A 24,015-nucleotide genomic window follows, 5' to 3' on the forward strand; every position below is an offset into this window, starting at 1 on the left:
CCTGAGTCTGGGACTCCAGTAAGCAATCTGTATTTATGTAACATCTCTATGCTAACAGAATAATATACACTCTAACACCCTGCCTTTTACTCATGTAGATTTCAAAGATGTGCTATCCTGATTCAAATGGAAAAGAGAAACCTGACATTTTAATTATTCAGAGACCAAAATGATGCATTTTGTGAGTGAGAATGAGGTTTGATGGAATATAATATAATATGATCAGCAGATCAAACATTAATAAGTAATTAAATATTATATTACACATTATAGTGGAATATTTTGATAGAAATTCTTTTGCTGTTTCTCCATATTAAAGAGTACTACTTTGTTGATTTAACACTAAAAGCATTTTCCTACTGAAGTAGTATCCAACATTATGAAACAAGGAATTGAATTATATAACACTGATTATCATTACAGAAACATTCCAAAACAAATTTCACATAACCAAACTATTCATACAACTTTCTTCTACCATGTCCTTTTTCCATTATTTGAGTTATTCTTATTCTTATTTGAGCACTAGTTGTACTATCGTCTAAGAGAAGTAATGTGTATAGGTATAGAGTCAAGTACCAGAGGAAGATGGAAATTTGTCAGTAGAACCAACCACCTAGTTATATGAAGCCCAAATTTACAACTGTACACTAAGATGATCAACTCAAGATTCTCTGCTTAGGTTATTCTTCAATCAATGTATTGAACTTTGAATTAAATAATGTGGCCAAGTACGGTGGCTCATGCTTGTAAACTCAGTGTTTTGGGAGGCCACAGCAGGAGGATCACTTGAGGCCAGCATTTTGATACCACTCTGGGAAACAGCAAGACCCTGTCTCTAAAACTATAAAATAAAATAAAAATTAGCTGGGAATGGTGGTTTGCACCTGTAATCTTAGCTACTCAGCAAGCTAAGGCAGGCGGATTGCTTGAGCCCAGGAGCTCAAGGCTGTAGTAAGCTATGATCCAGCCACTGTACTCCAGCTTGAGCGACAGAGTGAGACCCTGTCTCTAAAATAAATAGACAAATAATATATGTAAGATTGGTTATTTTTAACTTATTTGCCAAGGGTATAAACATAATCAAAAGTGATTCCAATGAATCACTGTAGTTTGTGTTTTCTTACCCACAAGATTTGACAATCCGTATTTATGGAACATCACCTTTTAGACCATTCAAAGAACAAGGTAGTCACCAAAAGTTTTATTTTAGGAGGCAGGCATAAATATTCTTTTGTAATACAGTCAATTAATAAACTATCTAGAACATTTCTAGAAAATTTAATTATTTCATATTTGATGTGGGCATTTGGATACTTGCTAAAAATCTTTACATTTGTGTTAGATAACTTTTAAAATTTCTTTATTTTTCAATTTAAAAAAATGATTATTAGCGCTTGACTCTCTCCTGTACTTATCTTGTAATTGACTTTATATAAAGACAAAATTCTGACTGACAAAATATTAATGGGTAAGTGTAACCAAGATGCAAATTCCTCAATGGTACAATGCAAATTCTGTTCATTGATTACCCCTAGATCATGTTGCTTAACAATTTAACAATGTTTACATATACATACATAATAACTACGATGGGAGCCACTCTTTTAGAATGGTAATATTGTCATGGGTATTTTAAAGCCTGAGAGTGATTAATTCTGCCAAGAAATATTAGAAGCTGAAAGATACCATTAAATTTATAAATAAATTTGACAACAAATCTGGCCATAAAATAGAAATCAGAGGATAAACATTCCATGTACATGGAATATATAAAGAACTCAATACTAAAAGACAACCCAATTAAAACTGGTCAAAGATTTGAGTAGACATTTTCCCAAAGATGGTAAGACAAAAATGACTAATAAGCACATGAAAAGATGCTCAACATTAGTCCCCATTAGGGAAAAACCATGATGAGATGCTACTTCACACTTACTACGATAGTTATAATAAAAACGACAGACGATAACAGGTGTTGGTGAGAATGTGGAAAAATTGGAATCTTACACATTGCTGGTGGGATTGTAAACTAGTACAGCCACCTTCGGGGCTGGGGAGAGGGACAAATGAATAATGACTGCTAACGGGTACAGGTTTCTTTTCAGGATGACGAAAATGCTCTGAAATTAGATAATGGTGATTACACAACTTTTGGAGTACTAGACATAACTGAATTGTGCACTTCTAAAAGGTCAATATTATATCTCAGTTAAAAAAAGAAATCGTTAAGAGTAGATAGATGTTAAGGTATTTGACAAACATCCCAAATACTTCAAATTAGAGCTAAAACCAGTCTGTACAATCTAAGAAATAATGAAAATATCTAAATAAAATTTCCACGCAAACAATAAGTCTAACCTGGGAATTTACACTGCTGAAGCAGAGTTGATAAACAAATCTTATAATTTAGGACTCCTGTCAAATGCTTCCCTTGAAAAGGAAATAAATCCACAATTCTTCAGCTTGGCAGGAAGTCTCAATTAACTAATTAAAATTGGCATAGAAGTGGACTCTATTGATCTCATATTAAATGTTTATTATTTAATAATGCATCTTTGGCAAACAAATAATGGATTTAATTTTTTACTAAAGCCAAATAAGAAGTAAATGTTTATTCTAATTTTCAAACGTACTCAAATTGAGAACATTCAGCTAAGTAATAAAAACAAATCAGATCATGACCAATTAAATTTTTAAGGCTCTCTAACAAAGATATATTTACAGTAAATGTTGATGTGTTTTGCAGAAATTTAATATTTGTAATGCACTAAATTAGCTGTGGCATGATGGTCTCATAGCAATTTGTGCTGGATTTTTCAATATGCTCATGGGGTTATATAGGGCTAACAATACCCAGAGACACAAATCAGACTCTGGCATTATAAAAAGCTTGAAATGTTTCTTATAGAAGTCCCTGTGACTTAGCTATACTTTTATAACTATTCAACTTCCACACTAGCATCTGAGTTTTCTTTCTCAAATACAAATATGATCATTTCAGAATAAGTATAGAACAGGTCAATTCCAACAATTATCAACTGTATTGTTTTTTTAGGTCCTGTATGGTATGTAGCTACACTAGGAAACCTGGACTCCTAGTAAACAGGCCTCCCTTCTCTCTAATGGGTTTCTCTCCCCACCCCGTGTCCATCCAGGCTGAGGCTCACTCACCTGTCTGCAAAGCCCAGAGGGAACTGTGTCAGCCTGCTCAATGCTGAGCTGTGGGCAGAAGGCCTAACTTTAGGCTTTCTATAGCTCTCTTCCATTCCTCTAGTGAAAGCAGAAATGGTATTCTATCTCAAGGAGTTGCTAAATTCTAACGCTGTGGTTTGAATTTACTGGGAAGTAAAGTGGTTCGTCTTCTAGGTCAGATAAAGGAACGACTCAGGGTGTGTGATACAGGACAACTTAACAGAGTCCTGGAGTGTGGAGTCAAAGGCCTCGTTAATCAGAAAGTGTGTGTGTAGCATTCTTTGTTTCCTTGCACATTTCTTTCCTTCACAGATCTTTAGAGGAAAAAGAGTACTGTGGATGAGAGCAGTATTCCTGGCACGTCTTCCGTAATAGTATTTAAATAGTTGTGATCGTTGTAATTGTCTATCCTAATTTCACTAAGCCTTTGCCTCTTGCCCTTTATAAATGCTGTGTTGGAATATTCTTCCTCCTCTTTATCCAACTGGAAAACTCCTTCTTCTTTAAGCATTAAATTGGATGTAACTTTCTCTGGGAAGTCTTTCAGGAAAAATGGTTTCTCAGCTGCCTTATGCAAAGCTACATTTTAGCTTTTATTAATTTGTATTTGAACTATTTGCTTACACAGCTCTTCGTCCCACTTAACTACAGTTTGTTCGAAGAAAGGAGCCGTATTGTATACATCTCTGTGTTCTCATAACCTGACTTAGAGCTCTTCGCAGAATTCTTATCAAATGGCTAGATTGTAAATAATTTTGAACATTACCGTGAAAATCCAAAGAAAGAACAAATGAGTTGATTGAATGCTTAAGTGAAATTTATTATGCCCAATTTAAGAATGGCATTACAATCAGTGAGATGGAGAGATGCAAGAGAGAGACTTTATAAACTCCAAACTCTGGTCTGCTTGTCAAGATCCTGTTTAATTTTAAAGACTGTCTCTCACTACTCCTTTATATAAAATCCATACGAAAGTATCTTCTTTTTCTATATATGCCCCAAAGTTTTACATCTGTAGTTTTGCTCACACTTTCCTTTAAAATGTTTTCCCCAAATCTGACACACATATAGGGAATCTCCAAAGCCCTTTCCCCAGTATTTCTAAGATCCCCTCAACTCCATACCCAGCAAATGAATATCATTTACATCACAGCCAAATAACATATTGTTTGTAACTTTTCAAAAATGTTTTCTTGACTATATTCTGTACTATGGTCATTTGTTGTATTCACTGTGAAAAGGCACACAAACGTCATTTTTCTGTTTTAATTTGCCTACTAGAGAGAAGGTTCCAGGGTTAATGCTGTTCTCATTTCATATTTACATCCCTTACTGGTTTGGAGATATAGAAAATATTAAGGGGTTTTCTGTTAAATTTAGTTCATGCAGCAGCCTGTGAGGTAAGTTTCAAATAAAGAACAAATCGACTGTGTGATCATTTTTTTCCTTTGTAAGCTTTGATTATTCTCATTTATAAATTAATATCACTGAGTTAAAATAGCTTTAATAACTTTTCAGTCACTAATCTTTTAGGTCTTAATTTTTTTTTCAACTGTAAAACATATTGTACATTTTTTCTTTTTGATTCCGAAATTGGAGCATTAGTAAGTTTCCTGTCTCCATATTATCTGAAAGAGTCATTGTGGTTTTTAAAACTTTATTTTCAAGTGGCAAATAATAATTGTGTATATTAACAAACAAGTGGATAATGAAAATATGGTGTATATATACATAACATATATACAACATATATAATACACAGACTATAAATTATATATATAAAATACCATATATATATATATATATATATATAGCCATAGTCCAAATGTGTCCCTGCAAATTCACTTATTGAAACAATTGCCAATCTGGTGGTCTTAAGAGGTGGAGCATTTGGGAAGTGATTAAGTGATAAGGATTCTGCTGTCATGAGTGAGATTAATTCAGTTACATTATAAAAGAGAGCTCAAAGAGCTCCCGCCCTATCTGCTCTTCCTCCCTTCTGTCATGTGAAGATGCCACTATGGGAAGACAGCATTGATGGAACAGGCCTCACCAAACACTGAGCTTACTGGAGCCTTGATATTGGACGTCCTGACTTCCAAAACTGGGATGAATAAATTTCTAATAATTATAGATTACCCAGTCCAATAGTATTTTGTTATAGCAGCAAGAACAGACTAAGACATATATACAAGGAATACTATTCAGCCTTTAAGAAACAGAAATCTTGTCATTTGCAGCAGCACGGATGAACCTGGAGAACATTACGTTAAGTGGAATAAGCCAGGCACAGAAAGAGAAACACCTCATAATATCATTTATATGTGGAATCTAAAAAAGTTGAACTCATAGAAGTAAAAAATGAAATGATGGCTACCAGAGGCTGAAGGAAAGGAGCAGCTGGGAAAAGGGAGGATGTTCATCAAAGGAGAGCAATAATCATTGTTTTTTTTTTTTCTTTTTCCTTGGGCGGATTTTCCTTACAAATGTAAATCGTTATTTTTAACACTCAGTTATAACTACCTTGAAAATGTGTGCAGCAGTAATTAATAATATAGAGGCAAAACTAAAATAAATAGGCAAAATCAGAATACTTTTATGGATAGCTATGCTAATAAAGCTTGCAGCAAGAAGAAAAAAGAAGTGGACTTTTTAAAATGTTCCATTTTCATTGGCACTATTGGTTAATGACGTCCTGCTTTAGTATTTTTAAAAATCTTCATTTTTCACTGAAGGAGAGAAATGGAAAATTTTGCTCAGCATAAGAGTCCTGGAATGATAGAAGGAATCACAAATCAATTATTTTAGTCCTATCTTTGTTACTGAGTTTGCAATATTGAAAACATGTTTCCAATATCCTGATTAGTTCATTTGTAAAATGGATTACATTTGCTATTCTTACAGTCCCTGAATATTAGATTTAGTTACATTATGCAAATAGGATTCAAACATCAAGATGGAAAATACTCTTTTTAAAAAGCCCTGTTAATTTAGAAGAGTATTCAGCTCCTAAATAAACTTGCTTTTTCTTTTTTGTTTTGTTATCTGAGCAGCAGTAGCAAGATGTGAACCGATTCCTATCACTGCCATTTCCATGCTCTTCAATTTGCATTTGCACACTTCTTTTAAAAAATTATCATGTTTACCAGCTCTGGCCTTTGCCATCTCCTAAATGCATCTGAGGAAATGAATGGTTCTTACTTTTATTATATCTTCGATAGTCTCTGGTAATAGATGTCTGTTGCTGTAGGGAATTCACTAAAAAAATACAAAGATTAGTAGAGACCTTTTCTTAACTCTACTGTTTTCTCATTTATCTGAGGGTGTTAGAGTAGGGACTGAATACCTGTTTGCTGAAATGAATCACATTTAGATTGATGCATTTAAATACTGGAAGCTTTTAATTAATATGAAGGCAGATTCCTCTCTTAGTGCTCAATTAGCTGATGAGGCAAACAAGCTCATCTGATATTCATAAAAGCTTGAGAACCACCACTTGTAAAAAACCCAAGTCAGCTGAAGTACAAAATCCCCTCAGATGTATTGGTGTCCATGAATAAAAGATGGAGCAAGTAGGACACGGTCAGGAAAACCATTTATCTTCAAAATTGAAAGAAGTAAAGAGAAAGAAATCCTGGGGACTCCTAAAACAGAAACCAATTATCAGATGATTATTAGTGATGCATTTTTTGGATGCATTAAATAGATATTTCTCAAAAGGTGGCAGCTGATGTAGCAGCATAAGCTCCACCAAACATGTTGAATTGGATGTTGGAACTGGGACCCAGTAATCTTGTTTTAACAAGTCCATCAGGTGACTCTGATGCATGCTAACATTTGAGAATCATTGTCCTAAATCGTAGAGGTAACTAGTGACAGGATTAGAAGTTGAATCTAGACATGCAAAGTCAGCAAATTTAAATAGCCAGGGGAAAAATATTCTATGTAATATGCCATTTGAGCTTGTGCTTTTTAAGTGGTTCCTATCCATAAGGCATTCCTGGAGCCAAGTATTTTAAACATACCAGAGAGAAAGACTAATACTTTAGTATCTGTGATCAGTGTGCTATTGGGAAAATGACTTTAATTTTTATCAGATTAAATTATTGGCCGCATTCTCCGTGCCTTCCTCATCTACACCCAGAGGTTGGCCCCATTGTGAACAAAGTATTTTTCTGCCCATTTGAAGGTTGCTCTGACTACATGATTTGTTGATATTCATTAGGTTCTTCTGCCTCTGCCATTGTTGTGAGAAGAACATATTCAGTTAGCTGGCTAGTTAAACAAGATGCATGAAACAGAGCTGCTGAGCTAACCTACAGAAAGTAATAAGCAGAGCCATGCTACCTGACATAGTGTGAAGTTAAACTTGGTCAGCCCAACTTCAGCCAGTCTAGAGATCTGAGTGTTATATGCCACTGGGATTGCATGTCTATTATAGAGAAAAGCCTAGTCAATGAGTCCAGTTAGAAAAATTTGATGGACAGCCAAAATGATAATTTTTAATACCACTCAGTGCTAACTCTTGTTGACTGTGAAATGGTTTTTTGTTTTGTTTTGTTTTGTTTTTTTCTGAAACAGTCTTGCTCTGTCACCCAGGCTGGAATGCAGTGGCCCAATCTCAGCTCACTGCAGCCTCCGCCTCTCAGGTTCAAGCAGTTCTCCTGTCTTGGCCTCCTGAGTAGCTGAGACTACAGGTGCGCAACACCACGCCAGGCTAATTTTTGAATTTTTAGTAGAGACAGGATTTTGCCATGCTGGGCAGGCTGGTTTTGAACTCCTGACCTCAGGTGATCGACCCGCCTGGGTCTCCCAAAGTGCTGGGATAACAGGCGTGAGCCATCGTGCCCGGCCTTTTTTTTTTTTTTTTTTTTTTTGAGTTGGAGTTCTGCTCCTGTTGCCCAGGTGGGAGTGTGATGACCCGATCTTGGCTCACTGCAACCTCCACCTCTGGGATTCAAGAGATTCTCCTGTCTCAGCCTCCCCAGTAGCTGAGATTACAGGCATATGCCACCACGCCTGGCTAATTTTTGTATTTTTAGTAGAGACGGGGTTTCATCATATTGGTCAGGCTGGTCTCGAACTCCTGACCTCAGGTGACTGCCCGCCTCGGCCTCACAAAGTGCCCAGATTACGGGCGTGAGCCACCGCACCCGGCCTCGATTCCACTTTCTAATTCGGGTACATCAGTGTATCTGAAAAGGCACAGTAGGATCTTTTAAGATGAAAAAAAAATGTTATCTACTAAGCACAGTAAGAGAAAATGTTAGCATTGACCTCCAAAATCATTTAATCCTTCATTATAATAATGCTTCTAGAATTTTATGGTGTATGCCCCAGGCAATCAACAGATGACTACATCAGGGAAAAACATTAATATGCTAACAACTTCTGCAGTTTAGCTTCTGTCTGTATTTCCTGAACATGCTAATTGTTATTTGCTGCTTGTATTTAAATGAAATAAATTTCTTGAACTTTCATGACAGAAGGGTGGGTAAGAATCGTTTTTCCAGTTTTGTGGCTTTAGAGCTCTTACACTATCATAAATGATTAAAAAAAAAAAAATAGGGTAAATCCGCCAGGCGCAGTGGCTCACGCCTGTAATCCCAGCACTTTGGGAGGCTGAGGCGGGCGGATCATGAGGTCAGGAGATCGAGACCATCCTGGCTAACACAGTGAAACCCCGTCTCTACTAAAAATACAAAAAAATTAGCTGGGCATGGTGGTAGCTGCCTGCAGTCCCAGCTACTCCGGAGGCTGAGGCAGGAGAATGGCGTGAACCCAGGAGGCGGAGCTTGCAGTGAGCCGAGATCGCACCACTGCACTCCAGCCTGGGCGACAGAGGGAGACTCGTCTCAAAAAAAAAAAAAAAAAAAAAAGGGTAAATCCTATTATTTTCTGAGATACAAAGACTCAGCTTCCCTTCCCTACTTGTGTCTTCACCCATTGAAATTATCATATAATTTTTCTTCTTTGATTGATTTCTGTACTGTATTGATTGATTACATTGTTTCATTACCTGTTAGATCAATTTTTCATTCCCAGGATAAATTACATATGGTGGATTAATTTTTAAATATTTTATTGAGAATTTTAATGTATACATTCCTGAGTTACATTGGTCAGGAATTTATTTTTCTTGAAATGTTTGACCCATATCAGATTGCACCAAAGTGCTGAGATTTTTTAGTTTAGTTTTTGTTTTTAGAGACAGGGTCTCACTCTGTCACCCAGGCTGGAGTGCAGTGGTGCCATATAGCTCACTGCAATCTCAAACTGGGCTCAGGCTATCCTCTTGTCTTGGCCTCCCAAAACACTGAACTTAAAGGTGTGAGCAATTGTACCTGGCCTTTTTAGTTTATTTTTTACTTAAGCGTCCCTATTTAATATGGAAACAAGATATACTGGCATATTTTTACATAAAATAGCTTTTCTGTGAATAAAATTATGGTATTATTTTAAAATCAGAATTTTCAAAATGAATTCTGAATATAACATCTTTATTTTTCATCTTTGCAACTAAATCATTAGTGTGCAAAGTTAGGCAGAATTTCCATTACATCCTACTCATTTCAAAACTTTGTGTTACCACTTTGATTTTTACATCCCCAGCAGATTCTGTTGGTTGGTTAGTTGGCTGCCTGATTGGTTGGGTTGTTAATTAGTTGGCTGGTTGGCATATCTTGGCAGAAAAAATAATATTATTTCAAGCATCATTCTACAGGGATTCTAACTAGTTGGCCTTATTTAAACTAAGCAGTTAGTAATGCCTGTAATTTACCTCGCTACAGTTAAACATTTTTTGATTACTGAGAAAAGAGACATATAAGATATATAGATAGATAGATAGATAGATAGATAGATAGATAGATATAGATATATAGATATCTCCAATGTTTGGATTGCATTTGGATCTTGTTTTAAAAGCCAACTATAAGAAGTCATTGTATGACAACTAGGAAATTTGATCGGAAAGAATTAGTGTTAATCGTAATATATAAGAGTTAGTGTTGTGATTATGTGTAAAATGTTACTTGTCTTTTTTTCAGAGATTCAACTAGAGCATTTAGGGGTAAAATGCCATTTGGCTTGGATTTGATTAAAATACATACACACAACAGACAAATCAAAATGGCAAAATAATCATAATTCTTCAGTCTAAATGTTAGGTATGTATACTGCTCCATTACCCTTTTCTCTATTTTTATACATTAATTTTTTTATAAAATTTTTTTTGTTTTTTGGGTGTTGTTTTGTTTTGTTTGAGATGGAGCCTCGCTCTGTCATGGAATGATCTCAGCTCACTGCAGCCTCCGCCTCCCAGGTTCAAGTGATTCTCCTGCCTCAGCCTCCCAACTAGCTGGGACTACAGGCACATGACACCACACTCAGCTAATTTTTTGTATTTTTAGTAGATACGGGGTTTCACCATGTTAGCCAGGATGGTCTCGATCTCCTGACCTTGTGATCTGCCTGCCTTGGCTTCCCAAGTAGCTGGGATTACAGGCATGAGTCACCTTTCCTGGCCTATAAAATGTTTTAAAATATTGTTGACATAATTTTTCTCAACTTTTATTTTAGATTTAAGGGTACGAGGACATGTGTAGGTTTGTTACAAAGGTATATTGCATGATGCTGAGGTTTGGAGTATAATTGAACCTCTCACCCAGGAAATGAGCATAGTATTCAATAGGTAAATTTTCAACCCTTGACACTATCCCACCTCCCCACTCACGTGGTCCCCAGTGTCTATTGCTTCTGTGTTTATGTCAATGTGTACCCAGTGTTTAGCTTCCACTTGTAAGTGAGGACATGCGGTATTTGGATTTTTGCTTCTGTGTTAGTTCGCTTAAGATAATGGCCTGCAGCTGCATCCATGTTGCTGCAAAGAATAGAATATAATTTTGTTCTTTTTTGACGTAACTTTTTTTAAAAGAAAAATAATTCCATGGTATTGTAACTTTTAATTAACATTCTACAAAAGATCTTATTTTATATGTGGGGCAATGAAAACGTTATGCAAGATACTATTTATAGCTATTTTTAAGGAACCAGTGTTTTAAGTTTCTTTAAGAGAAAATATCATATATAGTAGTGAAATATTAGAGACAATTACATTTTAATGATAATTTTTTTTCAATTCCTAGTTTAACCATTACTGTTTTTTTATTATTTTGGTCTGCATAATACTTGAGGAATTCTGACTTATGCAATAACACATAAACTACTACTATCAAAAAGGAATACACAGGCCGGGCATAGTTGCTCATGTTTGTTATCTGAGCACTTTGGGAGGCCAAGGTGGGAGGATCATCTGAGGTCAGGAGTTCGAGACCAGCCTGGCCAACATGGTGAAACCCTGTCTCTACTAAAAAAAAAAAAGAAAAAAAACAAAAAGAAAAAGAAAATCACCCAGACATGGTGGTGCATGTGTGTAATCCCAGCTACTAGGGAGGCTGAGGCAGGAGAATCGTTTGAACCTGGGAGGCTGATGATGTTGCAGTGAGCTGAAATTAGGCCGCTGCACTCCAGCTTGGGTGACAAGAGCAAAATTCCATAGATAAAATTGCATCTATTTGCATGTGAATACCTTGAAGAATCCACTAAAAACATTTTAGGATTAGTAAGATAAAGTTCTATGCATGCTAAATAAATTCACAGATACTTCACTTAATCCTCCGACAAGGTTATTTTGGTAAAACTTTTTTTTTGGAATAACATTCATAGAATGTGAATAAAGTTTACAAGTGCACTTATTAATATTTATTTTGTTTTTAAGAATGACTCATTGCTAGCTGCACACAACACTAGAAACATACACTTATAACACAGCAACAGCTACAGGCAAGACAGATTAGGTTGATGGGGACCACTTCCGGCCTTGATACTACTGTCTCAGATTCCCAAAACGTTTGCCTTAACTTTGATGCCACATGTCAGCATTTTCTTCTCTTGCTTCTGATTTACCTTCAGCAGATTTCTTCTCACCAGTAACACCTCAATGTTGGCATTCGTTTTAATCCTTGCATGAAAATTGTAATTTTTTTTTTTTTACATTTTCCCAATTTCTCTACTGATATTTCTAGGATTTTAAAAACATGTAAGTTTCCTTAGGAATGGTGATAGGAAATTTCTGCATGGATATATTACCCTGACACAATTTAAGAGCTTTTGTCTTTGCAAAGAAGAGAGGACATAAGAAACTTTCTCTTAACTATGTCCTTGTTGATGACATACCAGAAACAGCTGATACTTAGTAATAAAGCTAACACAGAGAATGGATGAGGAAAAAAAGTTATAAAGAATCTGACTCCTTGATGATCTTTTCAAACTGTATCAACTGTATCAATCCACCCTGAAGCTTACTCTGCTTCTTGATTTCCAGATGTATGAACTTGTCCGTTAGCTAAAGCTGCATAACAAACCTCCCCCAAACTCAGTGGTTTAAAATTGAAACTATTTATTCAGCGTAAAGTTATATTGTGAGCCATTTTTGCTAGGCTCAGTTTGGTGGTTCTAGTTTCAGTCAGCAATTACCTGTAGTCAGCAGAGTCGGGTGTTGCTGATCTTCACTAAACTCTCTCTCATTCTTGAAACCTTTCCTAGAACAAATGCAGTGATTTGGCTCTCGTGGACATCGCCTCTCGTCCTCCCAGGGTCTTATCCAAGCTTGTTCACATGGCAGAGGCAAAATTCCCAAAAAGCAAGCAGAAGTTTTCAAGACCTCTTGAGGCCTGTGCTTCAAACTGGCACAATTTCATTTATGCTACATTATTTTGGCCAAAGCAGGTTTGACTCAAGAGGTCAGGAAATATATTTCACTTACTTATGGGAGCAACTACTAAGTCAAATTGCAAGGGGCATGGATAAAGACTGTGAAACAGTAGTGTCTGTCTTTGCAAACTAGGTAGACCACAGTGAAATTATAAATTCCCTTACAGTTTAAGCAACTTTGAACCAGGAGTTTTATTATTTACTGCACACAAAATCCTAATTGATCTGGTTACTATCAGTTTTGGTGCATATCTATCTTCGATAATATTAAAACAATGTTAAAATCGAGATTAAAACAGAATTCCTCCCCCAAATCAATTCAAATATTAATTTCCCAAAAAGGTTAGAATCATTAAATTGATAATTCAAAAGCTAGATATTGATATTTTTCTACTTTCTTTCTGAATTAATCATGATGAATTCCCTTAAAGTTTCCATTGAAAACAAAACATTATTTTAAGGCATTATTTTTACATTTGAACAGGTTTTAGGATGAACACTTTACCATAAAGACACATTTTACAAATGGTTCAGAAGATAAACTAGAGTAGCTCATTATCTTTGTGAAATTATAGTTGTTTGCTATAAGACCTATCAGACTTCCAGTATGTAATAAATCAGAAAGAATTCCCAGTCCTCTTCAAAAAATAAAATACATTACTATCAGAAAGTAACAATCTTCTAATGTACTCTTATAATCAAAATACCACCAATTAAAAGGTAAATCACTTACAAAGGACATTCAAAAGTAAAACAAAATGGCATTCTGCTGTTTCAAAGGTCTGCAACACACGCAGTATTACTGAGAGTTTGCTGATCTTACCATTAATTCGTTGGTCATTTTTCTGACCACCTATTTTCAGACAAAATGGAATAGCATACTGCTTTAGAATCTATGCTGTAATAAGAAAATAATAAAGATAACCTGTCTTATAATCCTGTCAGATGCTTAAGTGAAGTATCTGTGAAAATACTTTGTAAAGGGTGGCAATTTTATGTTCCTTTTCAAAGTTCATTGTATTCAGTTACAGAGAGCAAAAATAATAAATCTGTGTTCTCAAATCTCCTTCCTTCACTCACAATGCTCTCTTCCCATTTCTATTCCTCTGTCAAAAAATGACCTATTCTGACACTTTTCCTGTGTTAGATAATAGGGTCATTGAGGCTGGAGAATCTATCTGTAGTTTTGTTGAGACAAAAAGGACATGCTTAAATTCCCATCACTTGAAAGGTCACCTAACTCATACCTATTGTCTTTGAACTAAGAACACAGCTTGATTATTTTTATAGGCTAAAATGAAAAGCTCCTTAAGAGTGCTCCATTCTTAATAATTAAAAACTGGACCAGCAAGACCTCAGAGAACTTAGATTCCAGTTCTATAATGAACTCTATAATTATTTATGGAGAATAGGAAAAAATCAGTGAAAAATGATGATACCCTTGGGAGATTTTCTAAAATTTTATAATTTCTCCATTCACCCAGGAGGGCACTCATTATAAACATGACTGTTAAAGTTCTACTATGCCCTAGTCATGAAGGTGTATACAAAGATACATTTAGCCGAGTCCACACCACTAGGGAGCTTTCAGTTACGTGAGGATGGGAGTGAGGCAAAATATATTTACATAATTAACTACAACAACACTTTTGAAATAACTTCACTACAAGGAAGAATTAAATATATGGTATAATTGGGTATAGGAATCATCAGGTGTTATTAATGAGAAAGCTCTCTGGATTCCTGGAGCTACAAATAGAATAGAGCTAACTTGATTCCTAAATGTCTTAAGCATCAGACCATTGGGGTTTGAGATGGTCCTGGGATTCCTCACCTAACTAAAGTCACTCCACATTTGAGTTTTCTAAGGCAACACTAAACTTAGTAGAGTTCTATTATTCATTGTACAATAAATAGGTTGTAATAATAATGATGATACCAGAGTTTTAAATCTAATGATGATTAATTGGTATTAATTACTGAGAAGGTTACAGGCATTGTGCTGAGCATTTTATGCTTCTTATTTAATTCTCAAAATAGCTCTTGGAGTTAGTTATTAATATCATCACTTCAAATTTATAATTGATAAAATGAGGTCTAGGGAGGTTAAATCACTTACCAAAAATTACACAAGAGCAAAAGGTGTGTCAGGAATGTACCCGAGGCAGTCAGCTTCTAGAATCCCCATCGTATCCATGGCCAGTCCTTTCCGTTATTATACCCCAGCATATGGCTCTCACATTCATGATGGAAACCCTCTTCCACATTCCCGCTTTTCCCCACACCTCCCCCTTTATTCTGTTAAGGCTGCTCATAGTACTGATAATAGTATGCACCTTTGGCCCTAAGTTATCTACTATGTCATGCAGCCTTGTCATTTTCTGTATTTTTTTAATTTGAGTGATGGAGATAAATTATTTTTATTTCACATATTGTTGTGGGGCTTAGTGAGATAATACATAAAATTGACCTGTAATCAAAAAGATTGCATTAGCTCTGTTTCCTGAATATGGTACTTGGCCTTCTCCAGTTTTAGGTCTTTTCTTACCTTTTTTGGCCTGAATGATCTTTCCAATTAAATAATTTCTCCAAGTATTCTCAATGCAGAAAACATTTTAAACTATACAATTCCTAATCATCCTTCAAATTCCAACTTACATTTCACTGCCTCTGGGACTCCATGATTTTTTTTTTTTTTTTTTTTTTGGCCTGGACACTGAGGAATTAACCTCCATCCTAAATCCAGTGAAACCTATTATAGATGCCCCCTGACTTCGGTTGGGATTACATTCTGATAAGTTCATCGTAACTTGAAAATATCACAAGTCAAAAATGCATTTACTACATCTAACCCACCAAATATCATAGCTTAGCCTAGCCTGCCTTCAATGTCCTCAGAACACTTACATTAGCCTACAGTTGGGCAAAGTCATCTGGCAACACAGTACACTGTAGGGTATTGATTGGTTACCCTTGTGATCATGTGGATAACTGGGAGCTGCAACTTGCTGCCACTGCTCAGCATCCTGTGAGTATTGGATGCTTTCCACTGAATGCTATTGCTTTTGCACCAGCATAAAGTCAAATATTGTCAATCAAACCATTTTAAGTCTAGAACTGACCGTATTGGCACTTACACATGGTTTGCCTTGTATGAAATGTATGACTTTCTCAACCGTGTGCCCGTTTGCCCTCTCCATCAGAGCCTAGAATGGCAATTGGCTTAGAATTGATGCTCCATAAAGGCTTATTGAAGATAGTTTTTTAGTCTCAAAACAGTGGAAGATTAATATTCAAAGCAGGTACATACAAATCAGGATGTTCTTATCCTCTGCAGAGACTCACTGACAGAATCAATTGTTAGAAGACAGCTTTTACTCTGCTGTCTTTCTTACTTTGTGGACTTTAATAGTACTGAAGAATATTGTCTACATTACATTATTATTCATCTTTACTGCTGTTTATAGTTTGTGTAGAGAGAAGAGGGCAAATCAACAATAAGATTATTTTTACAGAATAAAGTGAAAGTTACTACTGGCCTACTGGCTCAATCATTATTCTGAGTTCTTAACAGTCATCTTACTTCACAAAATGTGGTCATACAGCTTATTGTCTTCATAATATTATTTACATTAGCAATATTTGTTAAACAGTGCTACTACAGGTTTACCTTGAAATATCTGTCTCTCTCTCTCTCTCTCTCTCTCTCTCTGTGTGTGTGTGTTTGTGTGTTTATACATGCCTGTGGGGTAATGTGATAATTTCTGAGTGTTTATAAGACCTATAATATTTAGTAACAATTAAAGTCTACTTAATATTGTGAAGGTTATGTAGCTAGGAATCACATAACAACCTGCTTAAAAATCTGTAGAGAAAACAATCTGATACTTAAGAGATAGCCACAATTAAGCAATCTTTGAGACAGATTGACAGATAAGGTCTTCCACACTCTGACCTTTATCTATATTTTCAGCCCCATTGCTCAATGTTTCCTCACATTAACTTCATATTCTAAGTCAGTCTTAACTGCCAGTTTTTCTGCCTCCAGCATTTGAACATAAATCCTAGAATGACTGCACCTGTCAAAAATAAAAATCCTATGGCCCAGTCCAGTTGCTGCCTTTTTTTAAATAAAAAATTCAAATCTGTTTATTTTTTTCCCTCAAGTTTCATTTATTTAATTTTTTGAAAGCTTTCTTGTACACGACTGCCAATCTCACTGAGAATTTCCTTAAACAGAATTTTTTTTTTTTTTATACTTTAAGTTTTAGGGTACATGTGCACAATGTGCAGGTTAGTTACATATGTATACATGTGCCATGCTGGTGTGCTGCACCCATTAACTCGTCATTTAGCATTAGGTATATCTCCTAAAGCTATCCCTCCCCCCTCCCCCCACCCCACAACAGTCCCCAGAGTGTGATGTTCCCCTTCCTGTGTCCATGTGTTCTCATTGTTCAATTCCCATCTATGAGTGAGAACATGCAGTGTTTGGTTTTTTGTCCTTGCGATAGTTTCCTGAGAATGATGATTTCCAGTTTCGTCCATGTCCCTACAAAGGACATGAACTCATCATTTTTTATGGTTGCATAGTATTCCATGGTGTATATGTGCCACATTTTCTTAATGCTGCCTTTTAAATCACTCAATAGTAATTACTATATATTGTTTAGCTCCTCTCCTCATAGTACTTTCAATCTCCCATGTTATGTCTCTCATAATAATAACTGTAAAGTTCTAAGCAATGTCAATCAATTTTCTCATTTAATACTTGCATTGACCCTAAAAGGAATGTACTAGTATCTTGTCTATTTACAATGAGGACACTAAGGAACTTGCCCAGTAACACCAATTTGTAATTGGTAGGTTTGGCAAACCTGCACCTCTAGAGACCAAATTGTTAACACTACGTTGTACTAATATCCTTATAGTGAGTGTTATTGTTGTTATTGGTATATTTTATCTGTGGTACTAGGCTTTGTGTTGTTCTGAAGCAGAACTTGTATTTTATGTATTTTTTTTGATATTTAAGTAATTTGTATTCTTAATTTATAGATAATATGTGCTCTCCAAACTGAATCGTGACTCTATTCAAATATCCTCTTGCCTCTGAAAGTCTGCAAGGGGAAATAGGGACAAACTAAAGAAAATGTTCATGAATTAAACCATTAGCTCATAGACAGAACATGAACTCTCCTACAGTTGTTAAAGGGAAGCCTAGTTATTGCTATTGATTTTTATAATAAATTTATATTAGCATAATTAAAAATTGAATTTTCCAAAATGATTAAAAAGAGCAGAAAATAAAGAGATTCAAATATACTAGCTAAACCTTCTTAAAACAAAACGTTACTCAAATGGGTGCTGATATTAAACAGATTCAAATATCTATACTTACTATATACTACACATATTCAATAATATAGTAAATATAATACTCTATATTCTACATTCTGTAATACTATACTATACATTCTAATTACCATATTCTATAAATATTCAATAATATAGTAATTAATAGAGTAATACTCAAATAATATAATAATTTCTTTTGCTTTTTTTTTTTTTTTGAGATGGAGTCTCACTCTGTCACCCAGGCTGGAGTCCAGTGGCATGCTCTCGGCTCACTGCAACCTCCGCCTCCTGGTTTCAAGCGATTCTCCTGCCTCACCCTCCTAAGTAACTCAGACTACAGGCACATGCCACCACTCCCAGCTAATTTTTGTATTTTTAGTAGAGACGGGGTTTCACCATGTTGGTCAAGCTGGTCTTGAACTCCTGACCTTGTGATCTGCCCACCTCGGTCTCCCAAAGTGTTGGGATTACAGGTGTGAGCCACCACGCCTGGCCATAATATAGTAATATTTTATACAACATTTTAATTTGAAAATGATGAAAAATAAATACTTTTTAAATTGGCAAAAGATGGTTATAATAATAATAGAAACATCACTATTGGCTAAGATATTGATTTTTCAAATCATGTATGTTGGCATAAATAACTTGAAGAGTTTTATCAAGGGACATAAGTAACAAAATATTAAATGAGAAAAAGAAAATAAGAATCGATACTAACAGAAACCAATCAATGTCCTAAGCTACAATGCAGCAACTGAATATCCTGGTGTACTGTGCAAAAATAAGAACATGGAAAGCTAGACTGATTTTTATCACAAAAGAGGTAGCTTACCATTGCATCAAGAAAGATTAAAAATTTACTGGAACTAAGTACTAACGTACATTTTTCATTTGGCATGTTATATAATTGATTTTTTTGAGAGTAAAAATGCTCAACTACAAATTCACAACAAATGCAAAATCTAATGTATAACTAAAGTTTTTGATAATGAAGAATGTGTTCAAACTATCTCAGTGGGAATACTTCTACAAGAAATATGAGCTGAAGAGAAGAAACCCATGCGTTCCAAATATATATATATATATATTTGTTATATATATATATATATTTGTTATATATATATATTTGTTATATATATATATTTGTTATATATATGTATATATGTATATACATTTATATATGTATATATGTATATACATTTATATATGTATATATGTATATATGTATATATATGTATATATGTATATATATTTATATATGTATATATGTATATATGTATATATATGTATATATGTATATATATATAAATATAGGGTTTTATCATATAATTTGAATCAAGTTTTAAAATTTGAATGTGTAGAAAGGAAAAGATCTCTTAGAAAATTTTCTCTAAATATCTTAGCTCATTTCAACTTTCACTAGAAATTTCCCAATTTATGCTCAAATCTTTTAAATCATCATTTTATGCTTGAACCATATAAAAATACTTGCAGTTCTCTAATGCAGTTGTTACTTCATGGCCTTATGTCCTTTCTTGTGCTTTTTTAATGGAAGAAATACCCATTCCCCACTATTGTCATCCTGTGGAAAGTTGATCACAGGCTCTTTGAAAATACCTCTGATCCACAGGTAAAAATCTGTTTGTTTCTCCTCTCCTATTTGGTTATATGTTTTAATGATCATTATTTTGGTAATTACATTAATGTCAGTTTCCCTAAAATCATCTGTAAACTCAGGGACATGCAATACATTTTGCTCACTTTCAAAGAGTCTTTTATATATAGAATATATGCATAAATGCAGATCGAATAAATGAATCTATTTCAACCTATTAATACTTAAACAAAACACATTATTGAAGAAGACTGGACATAATGTTAATCTCTGAAAGTAAATTTTAAATGAAACCAAATGGTTCAGAAAAATGGATACAGTATAGGCATTTGCTAATAAACTGAGAAGACCAACTCATTTCTTGTAATATTTCATTCAATAATGTCTATTAAATTCCTGTTATTTACCAAGCAGTATACTTGGAGGAATCCCCAGGTCATACCAGAATGCAGCATGGGTGAAGAATAATTTTATAATCTACCAGATATAGGAAAAATGGTCAATACATTTTGCTGATCATCTACTGTAATCATCAAGCTGATAAATCTTTTTTTAAAACTTTTTCTCAACAATCAAAAATATTATAATATCAGTACTACACTCTGAATTTTGTTAAAGGGTGATCTCTACGGAATGACTATATGCACTCCAAAGTGAAAACACAGTTGAGAATCCTAAGGTTTATATAGAAAGACATTTAGAAGCAAATGAATCTCCAGTCACCCCAAGTTCTTGACTGTAAGCCCTACAGGGAAGGCAAAACAAAGAGAATGAAATTAGGGCACAGGTAGGGAGAAGAATTTCTTCATGTTGCTTGAAAATGCTTGTTTATCTGTCTAGTTATTCCCTTTGCTTTGCTAACCTTAACTTTTAGAAACAATTCTCCTCTGAGTCAGTCTCTGAAATTGCCATTTTTTTGTAGCTTGTCGTCCTCTTTCCCAAGGGTCTGCATTTATGCAAGACAGGACTAAACTCTAGTCCATACAGAGAGTAATAAGTTTTACCTCTCACCTTCTCCATGAACTGTCTTGATGATTAGGGGTTAACTGCTTTGAAGGGGGCAAAGCACTATATAGAAATGAGTGCTATTCACTCATAGCACATGCTCCAAGTATGTTTTAATGTGTGGGAGCTTGGGGGACAAGATTCAGAAATATATTATTTCTTTAGATTATTCCGAAGATCATATATAAAAAGATACTACTTAGACTACTTAGAGAACCTCTTATATAAAATGATTGGATCTGACATTTTAATATTTATGTTTGAAGATTAATTTGGAAATAGAACTTAACAAAGTGAGTTATGTTAATATAATTGTTTTTACAAGCACAGCAGATAATTGGTTAAAATTTATAGAGAAAATTTTAAATTTTCATTATTCTTTAACTAGATTTAGAATATATTTAGAATATAACCATTATAGCTACGAAACTGCTAAGAAGCCACGTGAGATGTCAACATATTGCCAGATTCCAGGTGAACATAAAATCTTGTATATATGTGTACATTGTGACTACTTCTATGTGTACTTCAGATAACAGTGTATGTATATATGTATATACTAATATAAATAAATAGTCCTTACAGATAAAGAAGCCAGAAAAGCAATGTCTATAATAGAGAAGTTAGTATAGACAAATTTTTAAATTTATGCTTTTATACAATCCTAGAACATTATGGTGGAAGGGAACTTTTGGCTCTCTTTTCCAAGCATTTACTAGTCAAAATGGATAATGTAAGGCCTGGAATGGCAAAGGCTGAATGTCACTCAATTTTCAGTTCCAGCTTTAATAAAATCAGGGCTTCATGCAGTATATCAATCTTGCCACTATTGGCCTTCCCAAACTCTTCTCACCACATAAATTATTTAGTACTTAATTTATTTGTATAACTTCTTTCATTTATTCCCCAAAACACTTTTGAGTGAAAAAAACACAAAACTTCTAATTTATACAATTTAAAGGTATTTTAATTTATGAATGTGTTCTAATTACCAGATGCTTATGCCTGTAATTAAAGGTAATAAATAGCTCCATTAGTCTTAATCTTATTGTGAAAATGCCTATAGAAGAGTTGCCATTCTTTTGTCTTATCCACATGTGATCTGAATGCACTTGCTAGACTAAACTTTCCTCTTCTCCTCACACCTTCCCAAACTTCCAAATCCTATCAAATGTCAAAGGAAATCGTGAAAGCAAGTGTTTCGTCTGTTACCTTGAAGTCAAGCTGTTAACAGTTCTGTGTTCCTTTTCCCTCAGCTGTGTACTATCCTGAGGCAGTCTGAGAAACAGAAGTAATAAATAAACAGGGAAGAGAGTTATGTACGATCATTAGAATTTTCACATATGTTTCAGTCCTATAGTGACAATGCTCTGAAAAGCAAGACAGTTCCAAAAGTAGCAGCAGGCTATAGCACCTTCCTTTGCTTCCCAAAAATGTACTGACTAAAATTTTACAGGATCTTGTTTGATATTTGTAGAAGGCTTTTCAGTCAATAACAAATGCCTGTAACTGAAGATCAAATCTGGAGCTAGAGAATCCACACTACATGTTTTACTACAAATAGAAATCCCTGTTGCTGTAATGAATAAGCTGTATTTATTTATACCTTGGCCATGAACATTTTGAAAGCTGTATATTCAGCAGTGACATATGGTGCATTGAAGGCCTAAAAATCTATTTGTTTTTAACAGAGATGTTCCTTAGCTTTTTCTCACTGTTCATGTTACTAGAGGCTGTTGTGATAAGACTATTTTTATAGAACCTCAAAATAAAATTCTGATAAAATACTACACCCTTTAGGAGTTCCTTTAATAACATAATCAGTCTACTGCTTCTAGAAATGTGATTCAAATAAAAACACACATGGTCTAATATATACTGCTCTCTCTCGATATTAAATAAATTTAAATTCCAGAATTATTTGCTAGAGTTGGAAACTTCCACTCATTGCCCTAGTTCCTCTCCATAAATACACCATAGAAACAGTAATTCTGAGACAACTATTTCATAGAGGTCTCAGATTATCAGAGGGTCAAATCTGGACTGCTAATATTGCTATTAATCTTCCCCTGTCAGTAACAGCATTCCTTCTGGCAGCCTCTGAATCTTACAGATGCTTTGTAGCTCAGTCACCCAAAGGGAGTTCCAAATTTAAAGGTATGTTTTTTAAAAAAGTGCATTGGGAAAATGTACTGTAGTTTAGAGTGAAGGAGTGTAAGCCATTTTCTATAATGTCATTTCAAATGGAAATCACTGTTGAAGTGTGAAGTCTTTTTTTCAGCTCAAAGAAACATTTTTATTTTCATGGATAGAGTATCACAACATATTATCCGTTTTTGTCAATTTAGCAAGCTTTATGATAATTATGAAAAGCAGCAGCAAGTCATCCTGAAATTAAAGAAAACATACTTTATTAGATAAGGATACTACTCTGTCTCAAAGTCTTTAGTAATCGCCCTCCTCTAATATTTTCTACTTAGCTGTTTATTTTATTTTAAAGGGATGTTCATAGCACTATAGCATATTAGACTGGAAACGAACATTGAGTGCATCAAGCTGCAAATGAGGAAAGTGAAACATAGAGACTTAGAGTGATTCAGGCAAGGGCAGACAGAGAAACAATGGCAGAGATTAATTTTCTTCTGGGTGTCCTATCATTAAACTATCTAACATATATGCCTCTATTGTTAGTGAGGTCCTTAAATGATACAACATTTACCTCCCTCGTTAAATTATATAACATATGTGACTCTCACAAAATAACTTTTGGGTTTTAAACAACAATAAAATTGATATCGTGACTAACAAAAGTGCCTAAACATCTTAAAGCCATTTTGTTTTCTAGATGTTATGCCCTATATTATAGACCTGATCCTATATGTTTAATACTTTATTATTAACATTTTGTCAGTCTATGCTCAATGTCTTTCTTGAATTTCAAAACTATTCTTTTGGATTTTATTATCAAGAACAAATGAAACAATGTTTCTCTTTCTCTCTCATTTTCTAGCGAAAAAAGCCGAAATGTTTAGTAATAAAATACTGTTAAGAATTTTGATATCTGTGTT

Source organism: Pongo abelii, chromosome 2, assembly GCF_028885655.2.
Source record: "Pongo abelii isolate AG06213 chromosome 2, NHGRI_mPonAbe1-v2.0_pri, whole genome shotgun sequence".
In the NCBI taxonomy this organism is placed as follows: domain Eukaryota; kingdom Metazoa; phylum Chordata; class Mammalia; order Primates; family Hominidae; genus Pongo; species Pongo abelii.